The sequence below is a fragment of the Sapajus apella genome, unplaced genomic scaffold (assembly GCF_009761245.1).
Source record: "Sapajus apella isolate SASKATOON/1434 unplaced genomic scaffold, GSC_monkey_1.0 scaffold144, whole genome shotgun sequence".
Classification (NCBI taxonomy): domain Eukaryota; kingdom Metazoa; phylum Chordata; class Mammalia; order Primates; family Cebidae; genus Sapajus; species Sapajus apella.
The window spans coordinates 578303-587794 of record NW_022437084.1 but is presented as its reverse complement, the minus strand read 5'-3'; the positions used below and the strand labels follow the sequence as shown (position 1 = coordinate 587794).

The window sequence follows — 9492 nt, the reverse complement described above, 5'->3', positions numbered from 1 at the left end:
GAGACGGGGTTTCACCATGTTGACCAGGATGGTCTCGATCTCTTGACCTCGTGATCCACCCGCCTCGGCCTCCCAAAGTGCTGGGATTACAGGCGTGAGCCACCGCGCCCGGCGTGTATGTTTCTTTAACCAAATACACATAATCACACTTGAAAAGTTGGAAAAAGTACCTGGGGAAAAGGTTATTTCTGTGAATGTGTTTGACCTTTTGCTTGTGTTAAGACAAGCAAAAGTTTATATAGTCACAGGCCCAAGTCATGAGTCCAAACAAGAAATACCAGGTGAAAAGAACAACAGTGCATAGCATGAGTTACATTTGTGTCATGAAGTTCAGCAGAACAGTATCCTAATTTTTTTCTTTGTGATGTTTTCTTTCTGCTTTGACAACCTTATAGATATGAGACAAATGATATGTACCAGCACTGCAGAATCCAGCAGATGAAATGGAAAAACTCAGTGTATGTGAGGGTTTTCATTCTAGATTCTACCCTCCTGGGGTTCTTGGGACTTATTGAGATGGCTAGAGACACTCAAGGAAAGTGATGATAGTGGACATAACCTGCCATCTCTGTCAGGTTAGAAACATTTATCCAAAACATTAAGGAAATGCTTCAGCCTAAAAGCTTCCATGGTCATGGGAACACTTTTAAAGAGAATGACCATGAAGTGACTATAATTGGGTGCATGAGAGTCAAATTTATGGGCCTCAACCTGCATTCAGTGCAGGGAAGGAAAAGATAGTGGTAAAGAAGCAAGAAGATGCCCAGGATTCTACCTCTAGTCTGAGATATGTGGATCTTTCCTATTGCCAAATATCTGGAGGTCCTTCTGCCGGTTCCCACTGACTGATACTGTCAGAGCCAGAGGATCCTGTATGGGGACATGCAATGTGGGCTACATTTTAATCGAAATCCAATATTCTGAGAAAAATGTGCTAATTTTTTTATTTTATTAAGAGGCTTCCCAGATTTGAATGTTATTACTAATTTCAGGCTAAATGCTTATGTATCACTAATACCTAGGTTATATACAAGTATTAGTAATGATGTGAGATTTTGGAAGATATTAACACACAAGAAATTAACGTAAGTAGAATCTGGGGAATAGGAAATCTTGTACAATATATAAATTCAGGCAACAGAAACATGCATTATGATCTTAGTATTGATGTTAGAATATTACTAAACCTCAGGAAATAACAAAGATATATTTGACCCTGAGAACTGTTGTCCAAAAGCCATAACAATAAGAACATTACTTTCTGTTAAATGTGTTCCCACTTCAAGAGGAAATGCAGTGTCGCCATAATCATCAGACCACAGGTTTTTCAGTAAAGACACAAGTACTATCTCTATTAACTGGGTCATAAACCTAGATTTACATAAAAATATACATTTTTGGCCGGGCATGGTGACTCACGCCTGTAATCCCAGCTCTTTGGGAGGCTGAGGTGGGTGGATCACGAGGTCAAGAGATCGAGATCATCCTGGCCAACATGGTGAAATCCTGTCTCTACTAAAAATACCAAAATTAGCTGGGCATGGTGGCACGTGCCTCTGGTCCCAGCTACTCGGGAGGCTGACGTGGAAGAATCGCTTGAACCCAGGAGATGGAGGTTGCAGTGAGCCAAGATTGAGCCACTGCACTCCAGCCTGGTGACAGAGCAAGGCTCTGTTTCAAAAAAAAACAAAAAACAAAAAACAAAAAAACATTTTAATACCAGAACAAATTCAGATTATGATTTCTGCACAAGATTCAGTAATTCTTCTAGTTCCATTTTAATCTTTATTATAAGCATATAGGTTTATAAACATACCTACAATAACAATACTGGAAATTTAGTGTTTGATTTGTTGTGAGAATATGAACAGTGGAACTATTTTATTACTACAATCCTTCAGCATGTTAAAAATCAGATGTCAGATTTTATGTTCACTTGAATTATTGACCAAGAATCATCCTCAGTGAGGGTTTTATTGAAAAGTAGCCAACAGGGATTGGCAAAGATATAGTACCTTTTTTTTTTTTTTTAAACTAACTCAGTATATAGATGAAGAATTATTTCTCTCCTTGATTAGCTGTGCCGCTGAATGTGTTTCTACCCTAGAAGAATCCCTTTCCAGACACAAAAATACTTCTTTTCCTTACAGGCTTTGCTTCTCAGACTAAGATGGAAAATACTCACTGGACTCCAGGGTGATGAGCTCAGTCATGACAGCCGGTACATGAGGGAGAGGGGCAGCCAGAGCGTCAGATAAAGGTTAGTGATTCTGTGACCTCACCTCCCCTCAGAACTGCAATTATCATTTCACCTAGAGTGGCCATGACAGCGCAGGCTTGGGGAGCTGAGAACATCTCTGAAATCCCTTTTCCCAGTTGCTAATTACCAGTGTCAATTAAAAGTTTCTTGCGAGTATCTTCAGTGAGACCACTGAAGTGTTTGGGAGAGGCTCTTACTTTTTCATGATCCCTAAAGGCAAACACACAGAGTTTTATATGGAAGGAGCAGAAAATATTGACCTCTGATCCATGAGGGACTTTCAGAGACGCCTGTGTGTCCCAGTGAATTCTGGGCCTCCCTAGTTCTTCTCCCCCAAAATCAAAATAATTCTTTTTTTTTTTCCTTTGAGTTTCTTTCTTTCTTTCTTTTCTTTCTTTTTTTTTTGATATTTTATTGCACTTTAGGTTCCAGGGTATATGTGAAGAACATGCAGGATTGTTGCATAGGTACATAAATGGCAATGTGTACCTCCATCCCATCACCTATATCTGGCATTTCTCCCAGTGTTATCCCTCCCCAACTCCCTACCCCACACTGTCCCTCTCCTTGTTCCCCACAACAGACCCCAGTGTGTGTGTGTGTGTGATGTTCCCCTCCCTGTGTCCATGTGTTCTCATTGTTCAACCCTCGCCTATGAGTGAGAACATGCGGTGTTTGATTTTCTGTTCTTGCATCAGTTTGCTGAGAATGATGGTTTTCAGGTTCATCCGTGTCCCTACAAAGGACAGGAACTCATCCTTTTTTATGGCTGCGTAGTATTCCGTGGTGTATATGTGCCACATTTTACCTGTCCATTCTATCATCGATGGGCATTTGGGTTGGTTTCGGGTCTTTGCTGTTGTAAACAGTGCCGCAGTGAACATACATGCACAAGTGTCTTTATAATACAACGATATATACTCCTTTGGATATATACCCAGTAATGGGATTGCTGGGTCAAACCGAATTTCTGTTTCTAGGTCCTTGAGGAATCGCAACACTGTCTTACACAATGGTTGAACTAATTTACACTCCCACCAACAGTGTAAAAGTGTTCCTATTTCTCCGCATCCTCTCCAGCATCTGTTGTCTCCAGATATTTTAATGATCGCCATTCTAACTGGCGTGAGATGGTATCTCAATGTGGTTTTGATTTGCATTTCTCTAATGACCAGTAATGATAAGCATTTTTTCATATGTTTGTTGGCCTGATATATATCTTCTTTTGCAAAGAGTCTGTTCATATCCTTTGCCCACTTTTGAATGGGTATGTTTGTTTTTTTCTTGTAAATCTGTTATAGTTCTTTGCAGATTTTGGATATTAGCCCTTTGTCAGATGGGTAGATTGCAAAAATTTTTGCCCATTCTGTTGGTTGCTGGTTCACTCTAATGATTTTTACCGTTGCTGTGCAGAAACTCTGGAGTTTAATCAGATCCCATTTGTCTATTTTGGCTTTTGTTGCCAATGCTTTTGGTGTTTGTTGCTAATGCTCTTGGTGTTCAAAATAATTCTTAATCTGCAGACCCCTAAGCTGTACCATTCTAAAGTATTCTAAGATCAACAGAATCAAAGTTCCTGAGAAGGATGTCTAGTGGTACAAGTAAGACTATGGTGTTAATAATTCACATTAGGAATCTTTGGACTCATTTGTACAATTACATGAAAATTAATTGGCTGATGATATGGAAATATTCTACGAAGATATACTTTACCAATATTGGCCCCAGAAGTGATAGGAAGTCTAAACAGAACACTAACCCTAGAAGAAAGAGATGTTTATAACTTCTTTTACAAATGAAAGGACCATCATTACAAGGTTTAACTAGCAGATTCCTCTTTTTTTTTTTTTTTTTTTTTTTTGTTGAGACAAAGTCTCACATTGTCACCCAGGCTGAAGTGCAGTGGCACAATCTCAGCTCACTGCAACCTCCGCTTTCTGGGTTCAGGCGATTCTCCTGCCTCAGCCTCCTGAGTAGCTGGGATTACAGGTGCCTGCCACCACACCTGGCTAATTTTTAGTAGAGATGGGGTTTCACTACGTTGGCCAGGCTGTTCTCAAACTCCTGACCTCATGATCCACCAGCTCAGCCTCCCAAAGTGCTAGGATTACAGGTGTGAACCACCGCACCTGGACTTAGATTCTATTTTTTTTTTAACTGTCACATAAGCCAGTACTACCTTGTCAATTCAGCAGCATTGAATGGTTACTAGAATAATTTCAAATATTTCTCCCAAGAAAAATAAGGACCACCAACTCATTATGTAATTAACGAAGAAATGTAAAATTTAATGATAAAAATCAATTCCTTGGATTTTGCAACAGACAAACCCACACTTTAAGTCCACCGTTCATTCCTCATGTGAGGGTTTTTAAGCCACCTGAAAAGTTGGAACACAATTTTCACAAGATGCCTGCTACTTCTGATACTGTCTGCAAGTTTGGAGGTCCCCAAATCCACTCTCACTTTCACTAATTTTATAGAAGAACACAGAAAATTATCTGAGAGCATTTGTACTCTATATTACTGTTTATTTTTATTTTATTTATTTTTTTTGGAGACGGAGTCTTACAGTGGTGCAATCTTGGCTCACTACAACCTCCGCCTCCTGGGGTCAAGCGATTCTTCTGCCTGATCCTCGCAAGTAGCTGGGACTACAGGCGCGTCCCACCACGCCCGGCTGATTTTTGTATTTTTAGTAGAGATGGGGTTTCACCATGTTGGCCAGGATGGTCTCGATATCTTGACCTCGTGATCCACCCACCTGGACTTCCCAAAGTGCTGGGCTTACAGGCGTGAGGCACCGCGCCCAGTGCGCCCAGCCTGTATTACAGTTTATTGCCTGGAAAGGATACAGATTAAAAACAGCCAAGGGGAGAAGTTTATAGAGCAGAGTCCAGGAAAAGTAGCAAGGGCCGAGCTTCCAATTGTCCTGTTTCTGTGATACCAAGATGTGTTACTTTGGAAGGTTGTTTCAGTGGGAATTGTAGCCTTGTAGTGTAGTTTGAATTCAGGTAATGTGAGGCCTCCTGCCTTGATCATTTTGCTTAGAATTACCTTGGCTATTAGGGCTTTTTAGTTTTGTTTCTTATGACCTTTAAAATAGTTTTGTCTAGTTCTGTGAAGAATATCATTGGTAGTTTGATAGAAATAGCATTGAATCTGTAAATTGCTTCAGGCAGTTTGGCCATTTTTACAATATTGATTTTTCCTATCCATGAGAGTGGAATGCTTTTGTATTTGTTTGAGTCATCTCTAATTCCTTTGAGCAATGTTTTGTAATTCTCATTGTAGAGATGTTTCACTTCCTTGGTTAGCTGTATTTCTAGGTATTTTATTCTATTTGTGGCAATTGTGAATGGGATTACCATTCTGATTTGGTGCTCAGTTTGGCTATATTTGGAGTATAGGAATGCTAGTAATGTTTATACATTGGTTTTGTACCATGAAAATGTACTCAAGTTGTTTTATCAGCTCCAGGAGCTTTTGGGCGGAGACTATGAGGTTTTCTAGGTACACAACTATGTTGTCTGCAAACAAGAATAGTTTGACTTTCTCTCTTTCAATTTAGACATGCTTTATTTCTTTCTTTTACCCGATTGCTGTGGCCAGAACCTCTAATACTATGTTGAATAGGAGTGGTGAGACAGGGCATCCTTATCTTGTGCTGGTTTTTAAGGGGGATGCTTCCAGCTTTTGCCCACTCAGCATGTATGATGTTGGCTATGGGTTTGTCATAGATGGCTCTTATTATTTTGAGATATCTTCTTTCAGTACCTAGTTTACTAAGAGGTTGTAACATGAAGGGTGTTGAATTTTATCAAAAGCCTTTTCTGCATCTATTGAGATAATCATGTGGTTTTTGTCTTTAGTTCTGCTCATGTGATGAATCACATTTATTGATTTGCATCTGCTGAACCAACCTAGTATCCCAGGGATTAAGCCTGCTTTATTCTGGTGGATTAGCTTTTTCCTCTTTGTTTTAGCCAGTGTCTCACTCTATCACCCAGGCTGGAGTGCAGTGGTGTGATCTTGGTTCACGGCAGTCTCTGCCTGTGGGTGCAAATGAGTCTCATGCCTCAGCCTCCATAGAAGCTGGCATTACAGGTGTGTCCCACCACACCCAGCTAATTTTTTTATTTTTAGTAGAGACTGGGTTTAATCATGTTGGCCAGGCTGGTCTCAAACTCCTGACCTTAAGTGATCCTCCCTCCTCAGTCTCCTAAAATCTTGGGATTATAGGCATGAGCCACCATGCCCGGCCTGCATTAGCTTCTTGATGTGCTGCTGGATTTGGCTTGCAAGTATTTTGTTGAGGATTTTAAACCAATGTTCACCAAGGATATTGGCTTGAATTTTTCTCTCTTTGTTGTGTAACTGTCAAGTTTTTGTATCAAGATGATGCTGGTCTCATAAAATGAGTTAAGGAGGAGTCCTTTCTTCTCAGTTTTTTCTGAATAGGAAGTTCTTTTCTGAATAGGAAGTTTCCAGCTCTTCTTTGTACATCTGGTAGAATTCAGCTGTGAATGTCTGGTCCTGGGCTTTTTTTGGTTGGTAGGCTATTTATTACTGATGCAATTTTGCAGCTCATTATTGAAATTTAATCTTTTAAAGGACTCTACTAGCAAACCAATTTCACCATTTGCCCAAAAGGGAGATACTATCTTTATTTCCATAAAGAGAAATTATTAGTCTGCTTGGAGAATTAATTTCTTTTTGGTTCAGTCTTGGGAAGGTTACATGTCTGGGAATTTATCTGTTTCTTCTAGATTTTCTAGTTGTGTGCATAGAGGTGTTGACAGTAGAAGCAAATGGTCATTTATATTTCTGTTTGGTCCATGGCAACATCCCTTTTGTCACTTCTAATTGTGTTTATTTGGGTTTTCTCTCTTTTTTTCTTTATTAATCTAGTTAGAGGTCGATGTACCTTTTTAATTTTTTTCAAAAAAGCAACTCTTGGATTCATTGATCTTTTGAATAGTTTTTCGTGTGTCAATATCCTTCAGTTCACCTGTGGTTTTTTGTGTTTTTTTTTTTCTTGTCTTCTACTGTCTTTGAGGTTGGTTTGCTCTTGCTTCTTTAATTCTTTTAGTTGTGATGTTAGGTTGCTAATTTATCTTTCTAACTTAGTGATATAAGTGTTTAGTGTTATAATTTGTCCCAGCACTGCCTTATCTGTGCCCCAGGGATTCTAATATGTTGTGGTATATATATACCATGGAATACTATGCAGCCGTAAAAAGAATGGGATTATGTCCTTTGAAAAGACATGGATGGAGCTGGAGGCCATTATACTAACCAAACTAACACAGAAACAAATAACCAAATATCACGTGTTCTCACTTAGAAGTTGAAGCTAAATAATGAGAACACATGGACTCAAAGAAATAACAGACACAGTGCTTGAGGGTGGCGGGTGGGAGGATGAAGAGGATTAGAAAAAATGACTATTGGATACTAGACTTAGTACCTGGGTTATTAAATAATCTGTACAACAACCCCGATGACATGATTTTAACTCTATAACAAACCTGTGCATGTACCCCGAACCTAAAATAAAAGTTTAAAAGAAAAAAAAAAATTCCAGCATAATATTTTGATTTCTAAACACAAATCCGTATAAATGGAACCAGGACTTTTTGGAGAAATGGCTTACTCCACCCTAGGTAAGAGAGAGTATGGGGTTAATTTTGAATATATTGTTGATTCAAAAAGTAAAAAACCGCAATCATTTCCAGGTTGTGGGGAGGGAGGAAATTAGAAGTGACTGTCTAATGGGTACTAAGTTACTTTGTGGGATGACAAATAGGATAGTTATGCAATATTGTGAATGTACTAAGTATACTTAATTGTACTGTCTAAAATGGTGAATTTACATTGTGTGTATTTTAATTCAATAATACAAAAGAAATTTAAAAACTGGTCAGTTATAGCCCAGCTAGGAAACTTTCCAATGAACACATTTGGAATAACTTGAACAACAACAACAAAATTACAGAAATATTGCTTTCCCTGCAATATTGCAATATTTCATTGCAAGTGGAAAGGAATCTTTGAAACTTATGGGATAATAAAAATGTGAAGGGGTAAAAGGGAAATCTCATTTTTTACAGCGGATTGTCAACCAAAATCCTTATACATGATGGAACTTCAGTACATCTGTCCTACCATCATCATCTGATGATTGAGTCACACGAAAAAATCGTAAGTAGATTCTAAAACAATATGATCAAAAGTAAAATTCTTTAGGACACCTCAAAGTATTACTGCAGTGAGTACTTACTAATTACAAAGGGGAAATGCACTTCTAAAATGGGTAAATCTACATGTGGAATTATGCACAAGTACATGTATCAACATTATCAGTGATCCACATTCCATGATATGTGTGATGGAGTACATTGAACTCTTTAAATGTATGAACAGGTAGTGTTTCAGAAAAGATAATGATTTCTAGAATTTCAGGGAATGAAAATATCTCTTCATGGATAACTGAATGAAGAAATAAATTTAATGGGCCAGCAAGTCCAGTATCACATTTATGTAAACCCATTGAACGAAGACAAGACTATATGTATGGTGTGAATATATATTTAATTTGTGTGCAATTAGAGATGCAATATCAGATGTACACTAAAACTACACAAAAGGTGGATAAACACAAAAGTACAGAAAATGGTTACATTTGGAAATCAAGAGTATTGGTGTGCAATTAATTAATGTGAGTTTTACCTAACTTTGTTTAAGTATTTTATCATTAACAGTGAACACAATAGCTCCAGGTGAGTTCTGTGTTTTTTTATAGAGAATTACTGAAACTGAGGGTGGTTTGGGCAACTTTCAAACTGGCAGATGGTCTCAGAAAAAAAGTGGTGGTCCTACATAAACTGTGTTACCTCTTATTTTTCAGTTGGCCTAAAAACATGCACAAAAGGAGCAAATGTTGTACATAAATTGTAAATTTGTCTTTTGCAAAATCCAGATAACTTATTTTGACCGTTAAATTTTATATTTCTTTATTAATTTCATAACCAATGAGACATCCTCATTATTTTTAGCAAAAATAAGTGTAGAAAATTCTGGTAACCATTCAGTGCTGTTGAATTGAAGTAGGATTGGCTTATGTGATAGTTAAGATATGATGGACTCTGTCAGTTAAACCATTTGGTTCTAGCGTTTGTTTTTGTGAGAGAGTATTATGAATATCTCTCTTTTTTTTTTTTTTTTTTTTT

At 38.0% G+C, this 9492-nt stretch overlaps 1 long non-coding RNA gene across 1 annotated transcript in view; it reads left to right on the top strand.

Moving 5' to 3' along the window:
- The window catches only part of LOC116540737, a 23342-nt gene extending 13871 nt beyond the window's left edge, over positions 1 to 9471 (top strand). The window contains exons 2-3 of the long non-coding RNA XR_004264572.1: positions 2151 to 2260; positions 8374 to 9471. This is a non-coding gene — a long non-coding RNA (uncharacterized LOC116540737). The remainder of the gene's footprint in view (positions 1 to 2150; positions 2261 to 8373) is intronic.
- The last annotated feature ends 21 nt before the right edge of the window (positions 9472 to 9492 follow it).